The sequence below is a fragment of the Papaver somniferum genome, chromosome 7 (genome assembly GCF_003573695.1).
Source record: "Papaver somniferum cultivar HN1 chromosome 7, ASM357369v1, whole genome shotgun sequence".
Taxonomy (NCBI): domain Eukaryota; kingdom Viridiplantae; phylum Streptophyta; class Magnoliopsida; order Ranunculales; family Papaveraceae; genus Papaver; species Papaver somniferum.
In genome coordinates this window covers 130,285,493-130,303,646 of record NC_039364.1, presented here as the reverse complement: position 1 = coordinate 130,303,646, position 18,154 = coordinate 130,285,493, and positions in this window count along the sequence as shown.

The following is an 18,154-nucleotide window of genomic DNA, read 5'->3' as shown; positions in this document are numbered from 1 at the left end:
TGGAAAATAATAAAAATGCTAAAAATATAAAACTGGCGTGGCACTGACCACGGCACGGTCGGTAGGTCGTGTGTCCGTGTTCCCAGCACCTTGGTCAATATTTTTAATTATTTATTATTTTCTTCCCTATTTTGCATAGGTTCATCGTTTCGTTGTATTTTAAAATACTCGTTTGTGCGGTGACTGTTAGTGTATCGTCGTTGAATACACTTTCACCATTTGAATTGGGGCTTACTTAAAGGTAGCTCAGACGCCCGATTGTTGATTATTTATTACTAATTGTGGAATTCAGTGGAGAATAATTCACAAAACTGAGTAATAAGATGTTTATTATTAATTCATAGGATCAGTTGAGGATTCGACTACGAATTCAAAATAATAAAGTGAACATTACTATTCCATGGGATCGTAGATTTGACCATAGAATCGGAGTAATTAAGATTTATCTATTACCATTTATGAGACCAATTTTGGATTCGATCATGAAATCAGAGTAATGAGATAATATAGTTATTGCTATTCTATGAGATCAAGCCGTGGATTCGATCATAGAATCCGAACAATTGTTTATTGACATTCCATGGGACCAGTCGTGGATTCGACCATAGAATATGAGCAATTGTTATTGTCATTCCATGGGACCAGTCGTGGATTCGACCATGGAATAGGAGCAATAATAGATTATTCTGAGAATTCAATAGTGAATGTCACGGCAGAATTAATCTTAATTAGGAATAATTAACTTTGTGGCTCTATACTAGCAGAGCAAGCTGTCTAGGAGCATTAATTATCCTGATATGAGCTTGTCGGTAAGTCATATCCTTTATATAGTCAGGGTAAACTCGTTGTTTGTTCCTGAAGACGTTATCGCTCTATACTAGCAGAGCAAGCTGTCTAGGAGCCGTCCATATCGTGATACTATATAGAAATAATCACTGAAAGTGTTCAGTATTCATGAGATATGCCGTTGTCCAGCCGTGAGACTACATATCTACATGTACTCTGAGAGAAAGTACTCTCCGTTGAGAATTCATGAGAGACCCGTGCCTCGATACTCACGTCTGATTACTGGATCAGAGGCTCGTATAATCACGAGTTTACGATTTTATCCCTTGTTGAAAATCCACCATCTACAATAAATAAACAGGGCCAGTACATACATACCGTCAGAATTGAAGGTCAAAGGTGAGGGCAAGGCATAATGCGCATATGTCAATCTCAGATCCCCGGGGTGAATGCCCCTTGAAAGGGGAATACGAGCAAATAATATATTCACCGCGGAGATACCCTTGTCAAAGTAAAGCGACCTCCGGGTTGAACATGGGTCGGTTCACATTGAGTATTTTCGCTACCCATAGGACCCACACCATTAAGGTACCTTCTTCCCAAAAGATATCATAGTAGGATGATGAATGGTCCGGCAGGGTATAATATACCTAAGCATCGAGGACGACTCGGTTATGCGACAAAGCAATTACATTGCACGTGTAAGTATAAATACTAAAAAAACAATAAAGGGGGAAGAAAAAACTGCTTCACTCATTTTCAAAAGGATAGTTTTTCACTGCTCAAAGTTGAGAGTTACATTCCCATGTATTTCAAAAGCAAACCTTGAAAAGAACAAGAAAAATGTTGCAAAGACAGAGAGGGAAACTTCACAGCTAAAAAAGGTATATTAGGCGGAGATACAAACAACAAAAGGGAAAATCCTACCTAAGAATGCCTAACAACCAAACAAAGTTCAGGGATAAGGGATACGGCGAAAAGCAACTCCTTTTGCCTGCTTTTCTGCCTCGTCAAAGGCCATATTGATGTGATCAATAGCAACACGTTCAAATTGAGTATTTAGATGAGTGGTTTGGGGTCCACAACTCCTGAGCAGAGTTATTGCGAAGCTCAGTAAGTTGATCATCCATCTTAGCATCTTCTCCAAACTGACGACTCGTACCCAAAATTTTTTCTTCTCCTTAAGCTCATAGGAAAGAGTACTGACCTTAACATTCAAACCAACAAGCTGCTCTTGCAAAACTAAAGAGCACCCAAAGAAAAGGAGAAGGTCAGAAAATGAATATACAAGGAAAAGGAAAGACCATCACAAACAAGTCATAATCTACCTCCAACATGGTTAAGGGAGTCATCTAATTTACGTAAGGCCTCGTCATGTTCTTCGTCAGCAATATGAAAATATTTTGTTAAAGTCACATGCTCGGTCCTGAGGTCATCAAGATTAATCAGAAGGGATGCATTTTCCGAAGATAATGCACGATTGAAATTTTCCAGTTCTTCCAACCTCTTAGTAAAGGATTGAGAAGAGATAGCATGAGGGGACATCGTAATCTTATCCTTGAGAGGCCGAACCTCGGAGGATAAATTCCGCTCAGCGGTGACCTTAGCCAAGGAGGCACAAACTTCGTAAAAATCCAAATGACGTTACTTACGAATAATTTTGAGTGGATGAGCATTTCTCCAGCAGCAATGCAATGTCACTCTTTTGCTTCAATACTAAATTTTCCTTTCATTTAATGGTATCTTCGCAATCTTTCCGAAGACGGTCCATTTCCTTGGTGAGATCAATATTATGAGAAGAGACCAGAGAAATTTGAGTCTTGTCATGAACCGTAACACTCATAAATCTATCAAACTTCTTTTGGTAATTCCAAACATCAAAGGTAAGTTTAGACATTGCTTACGAAGTCGCTGAAGCTTTCTAAAACCACCCACTGAGAATGAGCATGGCCCCCTCAGAATGTAACTACATGAAGGGTAAAAAAAAGTAGCGGAAGGTAGGAAATACGAATTCGAGACTTTAAAGGATTCATTATCCAGAGAAACATTAGATTCTTTGCATGCATCTTCAGCGGCCCTATAAGCATCATTAGCTTTCTTGGGATCCACCAAAGAAGCTTCGAGGGCCTTCATGGATTTCCTTAATTCTTGCTCCAGCTATGCTACCTTGGGAGAAAGAGTAGTGTCACTAGGACCAGATGATTGTTGAGTTCTAGAGTTCACGAAGACATGTTCCTGACGCGCACGCTCTAGAAGGTCACTTGGATGAGTGCACTTAGTCCTGTAAAACTTGAACAAGGTGCATCCAACATCGATTTGCTTACCAATTTGCAGATAAGGATCATAGGGTAAGAAAACAGAACTCCTATTAACAAAGAAGCAAATGAGAATTATACCTAACCGAGAATATGGAAAGCCGTGGGAGAAAATCATTATAGCTATCAACATAGGCTTTCATCTCGTGGATGCTACCCATGCGAGTCTCACCAAAGCCTTGGCAAGCACGAACACAATTCGGGTCAAGGATCAGATCTCTGGCCTTGTGATATTGAGCCATCAGGTTATCCATTCCTGAAGCAGCCTCTAAAGAATCATCAACTTGTTGCTGAGATACGACACAACAAAAAGGACTCCTAGAATCCATCAGAACAAACTCCAGAATGGAATCATTGGCACTTCCAAGGGCCGAACTCTCAACAGATTATCCTTTGCTACGAGCAAAGGACGAACCAACAGTCGCTTCGGTTTCAACATGGGATATCAGAGCTTGACTCTTAGACTTACGGGGAAATAAAGTCTCGCCACCAAGAGCAACGAAAGTAGAAGGACCATCCATAACAGAATATCCACCAAAAGGAGTCTTTCCCATGCCACCAAGCTTTATATCACCATTAGACAGAAGATTACCAAGTGCTGACCAGTATGTGACGAAGGTGGTATGGTAGAGACCTTACTAGCTAAGGCAATTGAAACAGATTGAGAACTTCACAAAGAAGTAGGGGTTACACTGAAAGAAAATTTTCTAAGAGAAACTACAACTTTCTTTTTGAAATGAGAACTAGACATGCTAGCCATTGAGGATGGAACAGATTCCTGGACAAATGAACCTATGAAACGTTGAGAAGCCATCAGAGAAGATAAAGGCCCAGTTGTATCCAATACCCTAGCATTTTGTTGATGGGTAAAAATGATTCACTGGTTTTTGAAGAAAAGTGGAGAGACAAACAATTCCTCGAACGAGCAAATTTTTTAGACCTTTTGCAAACAGATACACTGCACGTGAGTGCTTTGAGTTCGAGAGATCAATCTGTGAGACTCTGGCATAAACCAAGACAATGGCCGTTCTAGAGTCAATTCGGTCACAAAGAGGGATGAGGGTTGATCTGTATGTGGGAAGCTGAGAAGTGTGTGAGATCAATAATGATCAAGGATTATAGATGTGTTGTAGACTTTGCAAGTTTGTGAACTATTGAGTTCGAACAAGATAAGTTTTGATTGATTGAATTATGCTCTGGTGAGAGTGATTCTTCAGATGAGAATTCTTGTTGCTTAATCGTGGATTCAGAAATTATTTATATTGCAAGAATTGTAGACACATTGATTCCCAGTAAGTGTGACATTTACTGGAGTGAAAGAGTGGGGAAATGGAAATCGTGTTTGAACCCGTTCCCCATCGTGCGTATACTTGGTTGATTGTCCATCCATTACTTTGCTAACTCCTTCAACTGCTTGCACGACTTACTTACATTTCTCATCGTGGGCGTACACATGTGTCGTAGGCCGCCAGACCAAAATCCTGGTGAATATCCCCCTATGTGACATGATTGATGTCTCAGGAATGTGGAGTCTACAAGGCAGACGTATATTTAGTTGGTCAATTGTTGACTTGACTAGACATGAGTCTTAGCCTTGATGAGTAGAGCATGATTGACGAATGCTTTATGATTCATGGATTGAGCATGTCTGCTGGGACAGATGCATAGACGTTGAGGCTTGGTAAATTATGATATATCATTTTACCAGTTGAAGTGATAATGATGTTCCAATGATTTGGATAAACAAAATGTAGGTCTAATGAGACTGCTCGATCATGGACTTGTTGATAAAAACTGTTGTTGAGCACTCGACCCGTCATAAATTATTGGATGACAAAGCGAGATTATAATGGTTGACTGACGAACCAAGTTTTGGCTGATAAACCAATGAAATATGATAGATGGATCAGTGTGGAATTCTCGAATGTTGATAGTTGAATCAACATGAGGAATATTGCTACTCGAATATTGATAGTTGAATCAATATTGCTAGTCTGAGCAAATATTGCTCAATTAATGAATTATTGGCAGCGGCACCAAGTAAAATATTAATTAAAAATACTGGTAATTGGACCGAGTATTGTATAATTAGTTAAAATGTTGATTACTGGATCAACATAAAATTATTGGTTTTTGAACCTGTTCAGAATTATGCTTTGCAGGGCATTTGGTTCGAAATCCTAATTTTTGATTGATTGTTGATCAATGGATGATTTACTGAAAATCAACCAATGAGTGAGAGAGGGCCCGACTATATGAGATGGTGGGACGACCATGTAGCGCTCGGGTGCTAGAATGAGCATGCACCAAAGTTTTTTGTATATGAGTTGGTGAAAGGATGATCAAATGCTCATTTATTAAAATAGTGTTCGTCTAAGCATTAGGTGGTAAAACCCAATTATGGAGAGAAAAGGGACCGACCGAGGGGTATGGAACCGGCCTTTGGTGGTCGTGGGACCAGCTGATGGTCGATGGATGAAATTCCAAGTTGTTTGTAAAGAGTTTGAACCTAATATGAACTGTAGAAGATTAATTAGGTCAAGATCATCAAAATGGGTGAAACCGGCTTTTGCAATCCAAAGGGCCGACCTTGGTCGACCAAGGTGGCATGCCCGTGTCACCATGTTGCTTGTGGCTCAATTATGAGAATTTTGATATTTTTTGATGTGCGTTCGAGCAATATTTTGGATTTTCAAAAGAGTTTGATCATGATTGAAATTCTCAATTTTGCTTGAATGAGCAAGTAGGACTTTGCTCGTGCGACCAATATTTTAAGAATATTAAAATAATACTAATATTTTAGTGTTTGCCGTGAGAAGTCCGGACGGTCGTGAGACCATTTGACTTTTTGTCTTTTTGGAGATACGAGCAATATTGGAGAAATATGGAAAAATTAGGTTTTTTGCTCAAACGAGTGAGTTTCATGAGATGAGAGAATAAACAATAATAAAATAAGGAATTGGAGAGATGCGGGACCGGACACGGCCATGGCATGGCATGGCTGGCCCGGTCCCGAGACGCTCTTCCCTATGTTTATTTATTGTTTTCTAGCTTGTTTGAAGAAATACGGAGAAACTAGGAGTTTTGCTCGAACGGGGAAGTTTACTCAACCAAGGGGATTTCAAGAGATGATAGAAATAATAAAAATAAAATAAAAAGATGGGAGGCGAGACTCGCACCATTTTCTCGGGACTTACTCGGTGGTAGGCCCAAATCCCCATACGTTGAATATTTATTACTAATCCATGTAATTCTGCTGGGAAAAACCACGAATTGAAGTAATGAAATATTACGATGAAAGTAGAATATTTTGTAGGAATTCAATTGATGAATTTTGCGGCTATAATTAATTAGTTGATGTATGCTAGCAGGAAATCTGTCTAGTAGCATTATATTTATTCGAGAGTCGAGATATGAGCTATTGGAAGCATCATACTCATTCTGAATATTCATTATGTATAGTCAGGGAACATTGCGACATCCTGAAGACGATATTACTTTATACTAGCGGTTAATTCATTTAGCAGCCGTCCAATCATTCTCGGTTCCATACAGAAGCGAATAATGAAGTTGCTTAGTATTGATGAAATATGTGAAATATTTAATACTCAGCTGAGAGGCTTTAATGATTGTATATTTATACATGCTCTGAGAAACAGTACACTTGGTCAGAGATTATCGTGGCATGAGATTTCATGTTTAAATCCACCATCAACACACTTGTGGTAGCGGAAGACAAAAACTGATTACTCACAGGAACATGAGAAGAAGCAGACACAGTTAAGGGAATATTCCTTGTCTCAGCCTGAGTAACGATGTCACCATCTTTAGAATGACTAGCATGAACATGAAGATTATCACCCTCCACATACTAAGTCCTATCAAGGCTATAACTATCCTTTCCAAAGTTTTCTTCCATGTCATTCAAGAGAGGACTCTCCGCATTATCCTTAACATCACCAACATCCTCAACAATAACTGGCTTTCGCTTATCCGTCTTCTTCGAAGGTTGAAAGTGCCATTACACTCGATAAGAATCAGGGGAAAATATTTCTAAGTTGCAAAACAAAACTTAGCTAACTTAGCATAGATAAAGAGTGGCCAAGATTTGTTTAGGAAGAAGATAAATCTACGACTGTGGTTTGTTCAACGTAACCATTATAAATGTTTTATTAATTGATCTCTCATTGGGACGACCGAGCGAAGCAAGGGAGGACCTTTATATAGCCACTTATTTGTAAATCCTAAGTCATCAATTGACACAAAAAGATTGGATTTGGTGTCCATGGTTGGTCTTTTTCACTTGACACAATTATCCCTCCCTTTTAGTCCAATTACTATAACTCTTTGTGTATCTTATTTTCTAGGGGTACAATTGGAAAGCAAACTTTAATATAACATATTTAAAAATCCTTGCCTTGGAATTTTACAAATTTTATCTTGTTGGAAAGGTAATAAAAAAAGCTACGCAATGAGTACAAACGACAATATCAAATTTAGACTTTTTACGAAAAATTAAGAGGTATTTATCATTTTAGGCACAATTTTAGAAAATTAAATGTATACCCATTATGCAAACCACCACAAAGGATACATAATACATTATGTAGTCATATTTTGGTTTCTGCATCAACTAACTTTGCTTTGCAACTAATAAAACGATGTACTCCCTCCGTTTCAAGAAAAGTGATACTTTCATTTTAGGCAAAATTCTCGAAAATTGAATGCATAGTCATTATGCAAACCACCACAAAGGATGCATGACACATCATGCAACCATATTTTGGTTTATGGATCAACTAATTTTCCGTTTCAGAAAAAGCGATACTTTCGCTCCGTTCCGGAAAAAGTATTTTTCTGGAACCGAGCGAACGTATCGCTTTTCCCGGAACAGAGCGAAAGTACCACTTTTCCATGAAACGTGGCGAAGGTATCACTTTTTCCGAAACGGGCGCGAAAGTATCACTTTTCCCTAAACAGAGCAAAAGTAGTCGCAGACAACCATCTTCAAATTCTTCTTCGGTCTGCCCTCCCACCGTGACAACGGTTGTACTAGTTAATTGTTCATGACGAATGATTAATTAATTTTTCATTATAAATTTCCTCTTAATTAATTTAATAAATACATATTTTTATTAATAAATAACTTTATTAAAAATTATATTAATAAATATTAATGGTGGTAATGAAAGAAGCAGTGGGTGGTGGAAAAAGCGGCGGGTGTTTGTGCGTGCTGGAGGAGGTAATATTACCCGTGGTGGAAGAAATAGTGTCAGTGGCTGATTTTTACGGTGGTGGATGCTGGTGAATAGTAGTGGACAATAATAGTTTTGTGTCTTTACAAAACGGGAAACATTGTATTGTGATAGATGTAGTTCGTTGTTTTTAGCACGTCTGGTAAGGACAAAAACCAAATATTTTGAGGAGCATACTAAATCATATAATACAACATAATCATGACTGCTGGATCAGCCAAATGGTATCCTGTTATTTATAGTACCCGATCGAATAAATCATGGTTTTTAGTATTAAAAAAATTGATTGCATTATAATGTAAGAGAGAATATAACAAAAAAATTAATAGAAAAAATTAAATTTGTTCAATCTAAATTTTATACATGGCGTTCGTGATTAAAAATTTAAAGCGCGCCCAGCTGCAGGAGGTGACAGCGGTGGTAGGGGGAGTGGTATCATGTGATTTTGTGGTGGTGGCGGGTGTTAGTGAGTAGTAATATATGGGTACATTATTTATATGTCCCTACTTTTGACACCCAATAAATATATCCTTATACAACAATAAATATGTCTCTACTTTTTTAATAACCTTATCCATTTAAATTTAGATTACCTTGATACCCTCACCCATATTTTTCTTTATTTCAAAATGAAACAAATTTTTTCCACTACCACTTCACCACCACCACTAGAACCACCACCACCAACATTCAACTACCATTCCACCACCACCGTTCAACAACCACCACCTACCAACCGCTACCACCACTAATATTCCACCACCATTCCTTCACCACCACCAACAGTCCTCCACCACCACTAGTCCGTCTCCGCCACCACCACTAGTTCGCCGCCGCCGCCACCACCGCCACCGTCAGCGCCACCGCCGCCACCACTAGTTCAGATATTTTTGTATCAACAACAGTAGTTGATCCAAATAAAAATAGAACCAACAGTAGAAGTTGATCCAGTTTAGGGGATCAACAATAATAGTTGATCCGAAAAAAAGGATCAACAGTGGAAGTTGATCCAATTTAATGGATCAACAATGGTAGTTGATCCACTAAATTGGATCAACAATGAAAGTTGATCCATGTAAATGTAGTGAACTTAACGTGAGTCGAACACGCATCATCTGAAACGGAGTCAGTCATGCTACCATTGCACCACAAGTTCAACATTGGAAGAAATTTACATGATTTAACCTACAAAGCATGATTTAAGCTACAAGCATGATTATACTTATCCAAGGAAATATTGTCAGCAATAGGAGTTGAAAGGATCAACAACAGTAGTTGATCCCATAAAAAATTGGGTCAACAACATGAGTTGATCACATAAAAAATTGGGTCAACAACAGGAGTTGATCCCATAAAATGGATCAACAACAACAATTAATCCCATAAAAACATAAACACCATTCAAAGCAACATTTATCACTGCCCTAACATCCACTACCACTGCCGCAAAACTTAAACAACCACCACCACAACTATACCTTCCACCACCATCAAAAACATCCAACACAAATAAAATTATAATACAGTCATTATCACCAACCTAAAAAAAGGCGTCAACAACAGTAGTTGATCCAATAAAAAATTGGATCAACAATAGGAGTTGATCCAATAAACGGGATCAACAACAGTAGTTGATCCAATAAAAACTGAAGTAGGTAGGTTAATGAAAGGACAATTGCTATACGTGGAACACCACCAACATATTGAACTCGATCTCGAACACATATTCAAACCTCCATTAAAAATAACACCAATAGTTCCCATCACCAAATGTGACCCAAATCAAACAGAAACTTCATCTTCTTTGCTAATCTAACTCGATCCCAATCTTAATTTCATCTTAGGAACCCTAATTTCATATTTCGTTCTTCAATCTCTCAGTTTAGATTTCACAACAATAAAACTTATTAACTTTAATAGATCTGTTGATAGCGGTTGCGGAGGTGATGGTGCTGGTTTTGGTGGAGGAACTCGAGATGATGATGATTCTTTGATAATCTAACTCGATCCCAATCTTAATTTCATCTCAGGAACCCTAATTTCACCTTTCGTTCTTCAATCTATCAGTTTAAATTTAACAGCAGCAAAATATATTGACCTTGATAGATCTGTTGATAGCGGTGGCGGAGGTAACGGAGGTGGTGGTGCTGGTTGTGGTGGAGGCGATCGAGATGGTGGTGATGATGGGAACGATGAAGATGGTGGTGGCGACGGAGATGAAGATGGTGAGGACGAGATGAAGATGCTAGTTCGTGTTTTGCTGAGAAGTAAAGAAGGAAGGGCGTGGAATTGATACATAAAGGATAAATATGGAAACCATGAAAATAACTTTTTTTGATAAAATTTCAATTATGCCACTAGGGACATATATAAAGTCTGTTAAGGATATTTGTGAAGTCCCATCAAAAGGAGGGGCAATAGTTCAATTTCCACATAATATATTATGTTAATTACGTGGCGCCACAAATCGGTTAACATTGCAAAGCAAAGAAGACGTGGTTGATCGTCTTACATGACAATTAAAAAAATACTTGAATGCCAAGTTACATAAATAAATTGCAAACGAATGGTACAAGTCAAAATTAATATACAATAAAACAACTTATAATTGAGTCGTACTGTTACGATTATATCCTAGCTAGGTGATCTTTTTTTTTCATGTTTCTTTGTTCTATATTATAAAACAAAGTTCGGCTAAGTTAGTCAACCTAAAGAGGGATCTTCATTTGCCCTCCCAACTGATAAATCCAAGGTTTTGGTCGATCCCATGAATACACGCTTTAATTGAGAAATTATGCGTTACGTATTTTCTTTTTCTCATCTCAAAAGTCAAAAGCAAAGCAGAGAAATTTGATAGAATGAAAATAATAAAATTAAACAATTGATTTTCTCACTCACATGCGATAGGAGAAGTGGATTAAATAACTTTAGTTCTCCACTTTTGAGCAAACCTAAATCAGAAATAAATTTGGGAAGAAGAGATAGACTATATAGAAAAAAGAACTTAATCCAAGAACATGCTTCCGCTCAACCTTCTTTCCTTGATGATTTGGTATCATCCTCGAAATATTTGATATCTGCGTTAATTTATCAAGTGTTTTTGGCATCATCCTCAAAATTTGTTTGGGAGAAGATAAATCAATGTTTACGTAAGTGTTTATAAGTGACGTTTATGATTGAAAATTAGAAATTCATCCGAAGGTCTTAATACGTGTACATCATTATTGTCTCATCAAAGTCGCATGATAAATATTTTATTAATCCTTCATAAAAAATGTCTTATTACTTATCTTAATAAATATATACTCTCATAAAATAGATAAAAACTTTGTTAATAATTACAACAACAGATATTTGGGGTGGTTAGGGTGGTGTTTGTGAGTGATGGTGCATGGAGCCGGTGGCGGCGATGATGCTGGTGGAAAAGGTAGTGATAATGAGTGGTTCTGGTAGTGGTACAACAGTTGGTCAATGTAGTAGTGTGCCATGTTTATTCAGTGTCGTTATGATACAAATAAAATTATATTACGGAAGTTGTGCTTGATTTTTTAGTGTTAAAATAAGCTTGGTTATAATACAAAAGCAAAAAAAAAAGTATGAACAACAATCGACACTTTATATAGTAACAACAAGTGAATGACACCGGTCAAAATATACGTATCTCTTATTTTCGAGGTCGTGCCGTTATGGCACGGGTCGAGTTCTAATATACATACAAAGCAAAGGTAATGATTCTTTCCTCCTCAGGCAAAGGTACAGTCTCAGATTTGGATGCTTCCGTCTTATCCATTCTCTTCCGAGTACGAGTAGCAGCGGAAGTACCGGCGGAACCATGAGTACCAGAAGATCACACAGGGGCAGAACACGAACAAAATATAATGAAGCCTTATGAGCATCAAGAAGAAGACATAAAAATGAGGTAATAAAAACTCACATCTCATTTTACCTCAGCAGATAAAGTAGGGTTGAAAACCCAAGGCTTGTAGTCATCATACTTGAAGGCAAGGACGAAGAGCAAAAGTGAACCCACGTGCCTAAGGTCCAACAAGCTGAAGGGGTGTCCTGGCCCATTGCTTGTCATGATCTTGTCGAATACGCTCAACATCCAGTCCTTACTGCGGAAGATAACTGTCCCTCACTAAGCATGAGACTTAATGTTGATGGTGGATTTTTGACGAAGGTTGAAATTGTAAAATTATAGTTTTGTATATTTTTTAACCTAGTCTCAAACGAATATATGAAATTCGTATTTTTATGAATTACACATGAGAACTCATGTAGCCTCTTCAGAGCATGAATACGTGATTATTGAAATATCTCATCTGAACTTTCAATATTCCGCGTATTTCATTATTTTATACTGAACGATTTAGTATACACCGTGCAATTGCAGTATCCACTTTTCTATAAAAGCAAGAATGATTGGATGACTCCTAGATAGATTTCCTGCTAGTATAAAGCGACAACGTCTTCAGGATGTTGCAAATGTTCCCTGACTATATATTATACATATGTATAGAATCTTAATGATCGGACAGTTCCTGGATGGGTGGACCACTAGTATAAAGTGATAATGTCTCTAGGATGTCGCAAATGTCCCCCAATTATACAAAATAAATGTTCAGAATGGGCATGACGCTTCTACCATCTCATACCTCGATTCTCGAATCAATGTAATGCTCCTAGATAGTTCACCTACTAGTATATACCCATCAATTAATTAATTCTAGTGCAGTATTCATCAATTGAATTCCTATAAAATATTCAATTTTCGCCATAATATTTTATTACTTCGATTTACGGGTTTTATCGGCTGAATACCATGGATTAGTAATGAATATTTACCTTTCCGGCATAGAGTCCACCACCGAGTAAGCCACGAGAAAGTGGTGTGGGTGTATTTAGTAACAATGCACGAACAAGCAATCAAAATACGGACGAATGAGGATATGGAGAGCCAAGGAAAAAAAGAAAAGAAAAGAAAAAGACGCGGGACAAGGTCCGTTAGCCGGCCGGCCATGCCTCTTCCGTGGCCGATCCCACACCTCTTCACTTCTTTTTTTTATTATTGCTATTCCATAATTCTTGACTCCATCATTCGAGCAAACCCTCAGTTTTCCATATTTTGTCAAATATTGCTCAATTCACCACAAGACCCACAAATCAAATGGTCCCACGACCATTAGATCTTTTTCACAAATAAGTTAAATATTAAACTATTATTTTAGTATTCTCAAATACTGGACGCTTGAGCATCCCCTACTTGCTCATTCAAGCAAAAATTGAGAGTTTCAGTTTAGATCAAATTTTTCTGAAAATACAAAATATTGTGCAAACGTCCAACGAAAAATACAAAAATTCTCAGGAGTGGATGGTTGTCGATATGCTGGCCCGTGCACCACCACGACTAGAGTTGGCCGGTCTACCTGACCACCATGGCCGGCCGGTCCCACATTCCTTAATCCATATTTTGGATAATCCTCAATATTTTGGATAATACTCCACTTGGATAATCCTCCATACACCACCCAACCGGTCTCTCTACCACCAATGGCCCGTCCTCATACCCATTGGTTGGTCGACATCTCTACCCATATTGGGCAGCTCTCCGCCTCCTGGATCAAGGGATTACTAAAATTAGGGTTTCAAACTTGATGATAATTTCGAGCGAGTCCGAGTATCAATAATTTTCATATATTGATCCATATATCAATATTTTAATTAATATTTAATGTTCGATCCTGCTACCAACATTTTTTTTGCTCGACTGTCCAAGAACTAACATGACATTGGATGGTCAACCACTTGGTCGACCACCAATATTTCATTAGACGAAAATTGATCATCCAATATCTAACGATACTCTAATTCCTACTTTGTCATTCGACAACTCATGACATGGTGGATCAAGAATGAATATTCTATAATAACTCGTCAATATTTTATTTCCTGTCAAATAATTGACATATCAGAATAGGTCATAATCCAGTAATCTCATCAGACCCTCGTTCATCAATCCAAAATATTCGAGTATCATTGATGCCTCAACTGGCACAATGATATGTCACAATTCATCAGACTTGACGTCGAAGCATTATTGTTGTCCCAACAAACACCTTATGCTCGATTCATCATGAGTCACAGAGCATATCATATTCAACAAGTATGCTTAACTTATCAAGGTTAAGACTCACGGTCTAGCCAAGTCAATAATTGACCAACTAAATACATGTCTGCCTTGCAGACTTCACATTCGTGAGACATCAATCATATCACATGGGGGGATATTCACCGGGATTTTGGTCTGGCAGCCTACAACACGTGTGATGTCACATCCATGATAAAAATGTGAGTAAGTTGTGTCGGCAGTTGAAAAAGTAAGCAAAGTAGTGGATGGATAATCAACTAAGTGTCGCATGCAACGTGTAACTGGTTCAACCACGATTTCCCACTTCCCTATTCATCAACTCCTCTACAACTATCACACTCACTAGAGATCGATGTATTAACTACTTCTGCAATAAATAGGTTCATCAACCTATGACTTGATAACTTAACTCAACTTACCTCAACTAAACTGAACATAACTTGATCAATCTGATCAGAACTCACCGTACTTCAAATTATGACGGTCTCTCATTGTCAAACTTGCAGAACTCTCCAACACGGAGAACTCCATAATCCATTAATCATCATTAATCTCACACAATTCTCAGCTTCCCTCCTACATATCGACCCCCATTCTTCTTTGTGATCGAATTGACTCTGGAACGACCATTGTCTTCGTTTAGGCCAGACTCATACAGATTGATTTCTCAAAATCAAAGCACTCTTGTGAAGTGCATCTATTAAAAGTTTAGGAAACTTTGTTTAATTGAGGATTTGCCTACTACACAACTCTCCACTTTTCCTCAAAAAACAGCATATCGTTTTTACCCATCAACATCCTACTACGGATCCAGCATTCATGGAGCATACGCCAGAAGTTCCCAGTATACTGCATGATCCCCCGAACCTGAATCTTGTTCACATGATCATCCCTTCCAGACAGGACTTCGTAGTAAAAGGGGTCTTTCCTGCTAAACAAAGGAAGAAGCATACCTGTGACTAATTGTCCAACACTTATCAACAAGGTGTTCCCATCATAAGGAAAATATCGGATCATGGACTCAGTGATAACATCTTGAGAATTAGCAAAAGAGATCTCAAACTTCTACGAACGGAAAGACTTGGAGATTTGATCAAGGGACCAACTTCGGTAGTTATATTTGGACTCCAGCTGCAACCTTTGCAAATCATAATGCGAAAGAGGTGGAGGAAGATCTTCGACAACAACTTCCTCTTGAGAAACCATCTCAGCTTCCTCAGGTATCTCAAAAGGTGGGAAAGGTGTAAAATCCGGATGAGCAAGGTGGGTTTCTTCAGCAGCCTCATTATCACTAACACCAGTAGAAAATGATTTTTTGATTATCAGCAGAGATAAATGATCACAAGATAAAAAAAGACTTTTGATCACGAAATCAGAGATTCATCACAAGATCAATTAAGCAACCACAAAATCAAAAAACCCATTTTTAGAATAATCATCATGGCATGCAATCATGGTGATAATCATGATAAAAAAAAAACTCAAAATCATTATGATAGAGTTCATCAAGATAAATGGAGCAACGATTCTAATATTCACAGAAATTGTATAAAGACTTGACAAACTAAATCAAGTATAAAGAAGAAACAATATTTACTTACCATGAGAACGAGTTGTGATCAAGTAATCTTCCAATCAATCTTTCAAAGAATCAATGACAAAAATGAACAGTTGGAGAAGATGGACAGTTGATGAAGAGAACAGTTGAAGAAAATTCTGCTGAAAGAGACAAAGAGAGAAAGCGACTAGAAAAGAAAAGGGAGTTTGTTATAGGGCCTATGACCCATGGATGTGCGGTCCATTAGAATATTAAGTTTTTCCCCTTTTCCTGTATAAATGGAATGCTATACCTATGTAATTGGTTTTTCTCTCTGGTTAATGAAAAGTGTTTCTCTCTTCCCTTTATCACTCCAAAACGTCATCAACAAGAGCTCTAACCCTTCCGAAAAGATTTTTTTTTGGTTCCCTCTGATCATCTAATCAGTGAATACTATTTAAGAAAAGAAATGTCATTTCAAATCATCGGTTGGTTTATGTAAAAGGAATGTCGTCTCCAGAAGAGATTGAGTGTCTAGTTGATAGTGGCACCACACACACACTATTTTAAGAAATAGGCAATTATTTGTTGACTTAATTCCTTATAAATTCTCTGTGACTACGATGATTAGATCATCACAAGTGATCATTGGGTGAGTTAATGCTAAATTCTTATTGCGAAATGACACAATGATAAAAGTCACAGAAGCTTTATATGCACCAAGATCTAACCGTACCTTGTTGAGCTTCAAAGATATCCGTGCAAATGGTTATCATTCGGAAACTCACTGTGAAAATGGAATTGAATATATAAATATTATCTCTAACACATGTGGAAGAAAACGCATTTTAGAGAAGTTAATGAGTCACTCTAGTGGTTTGTATACTACTACTATTCGGATTATCGAATCACATGTTGTTACCAACGATGAACTGTTAAACAATGACTTATACAAGCTTTGGAACGACCTATTGGGGAACCCAGGTCGTGATATGATGATCTGTGTTTTAAAGAACTCACACAGACATCCTTTCTTTCGAGTGAAAAGTAAAATGGGGCAAAAGACAGTTACAATGCAAAGTAACAACGTCTGCCAACCACTGCCATCTAAAGCAACTGATGTGCAACCTCTCTCATTCTACTTCATGGACTTTGTAAAAAGCACACCATTCATTTTGCAAAGTTTGTACTTTAGCAAAGACAGGAGCGAGACCATCCTATGCTAAAGATACAAAACAAAACATTCCATTTTTACAAAGAATACAAGGTGATATCTGTGGACCTATACATCCAGAGTGCGGACCATTCAGGTATTTCATGATTCTGGTAGATGTTTCGACCCGTTGGTCACACGTTGCATTATTGTCTACAAGAAACGCTTCCTTTGCAAAGCTCTTAGGACAAGTTATACGTTTGAAGGCTCACCACCCCGATTATCAAATCAAGTCTATCAGACTTGATAACGCTGGAGAATTTATATCTAAAGGATTTGATGATTTTTGTATGTCTATCGAAATTGACGTAGAGTACCCGTACCCGACGTACACACTCAAAATGGTCTCGCAGAAGCTACCGTCAAAAGGTTACATATGATAGCTAGGGCATTGGTTATACGTTCCAACCTTCCTATTACTGCACGAGGGTACGCCATATTGCATGCATCATTACTTGTTCGCTTTACACTCACTATTAGCCAACTATTTTCTGGGTACCAGTTGGTAACTGGATATGAGCCTGATATTTCACATTTACGCATTTCTGGTTGTACTGTATACGTGCCTATTACTCCCCCACAGCGTACTAAGATGGGACGATTAAGTATTTATGTTGGATATGAATCCCCAACAATTATCCGCTATTTGGAACCTTTGACAGGCGATCTCTTTACTGCTAGATTTGCGGACTATCACTTTGATGAGACAACCTTCCCGTAGTTAGGGGGATCCTAAGGGAACGACAAGAATTATCGTGGTGTCTTCTCACTTTGTCTCATCTTGATCCCCGCACCCCATAATGTGAATGTGAAGTGAAAAGAATTATTGATCTACAAAATGTGGCAAATTCAATGCCTGATGCATTCAGTGATATCGCTAAAGTGACGAGATCACACATA